This window comes from Bison bison, unplaced genomic scaffold (assembly GCF_000754665.1).
Source record: "Bison bison bison isolate TAMUID 2011002044 unplaced genomic scaffold, Bison_UMD1.0 scf7180017851035, whole genome shotgun sequence".
NCBI classification, from domain to species: Eukaryota; Metazoa; Chordata; class Mammalia; order Artiodactyla; family Bovidae; genus Bison; species Bison bison.
Genome location: NW_011481608.1, coordinates 9760 through 10466, shown reverse-complemented (window position 1 = coordinate 10466; position 707 = coordinate 9760). Strand labels below are relative to the sequence as shown.

Below are 707 nucleotides of genomic sequence, written 5' to 3'. Positions count from 1 at the left end.
TCAGCTCCAGGCCATGATACTTCACTACCTAGATCAAAAACAAAAACAACATTTCTTCTCACCAACAACCCCTCCAGGTTGCCTCTATTACTGCCCAAGAAAAGACTGCAATCGTACTGAAATGTGATACTGCAAAAATTAATAAATAAAACACAAATCAAACTAACACAACTTTTAAAACCACCACTGCCAAAGGGAGAGGTAAGTGGTAAATACGGTTGACCTTCTTAATTCATTTATCATCTGTGATGAAGGAGAGATGAAGAGACAGGTGGAGACATATTTGTAATAGCCTGGGAGCTGTTAGGTACTCATTCGTGAGGCTGTACCACCTCTGAGAAGCAAGTATGCCCTCTGAAGTAGATGACACGTAGACTCAATAGATCCCAATCACTAGTATTAGCACATCACAAATGGCAAAGATGATGTCTGGATCTTTCTTAAAGCAAAAGAAAGCAAAGCAACCAAACAACCCATGGAATCTCATTTCTACCTCTTCCCCAAAGTTGACCATCCCATAGGTGTTTCCATTAGAGCCTGAAAGGAGTCTCGCATAAGAAAAGATTTCCTTTTCCATTGCCAAAGTTCTAACAGAAGGAAGAGAACAGATTTAGTACATACCTTTCTAATTGAAAATGTGCACCAATGTGTCATCCAAGGCAGCCTACCTCTTAACATGGAGGGATAGTTTCTTTTTTTTTTTTTGT

General features: G+C 39.5%; 1 long non-coding RNA gene across 1 annotated transcript in view; it reads right to left on the bottom strand.

Annotated features, from left to right (window-relative positions):
• The window catches only part of LOC104995860, a 7359-nt gene that overhangs the window by 668 nt on the left and 5984 nt on the right, over positions 1-707 (bottom strand). The window lies entirely within an intron of this gene.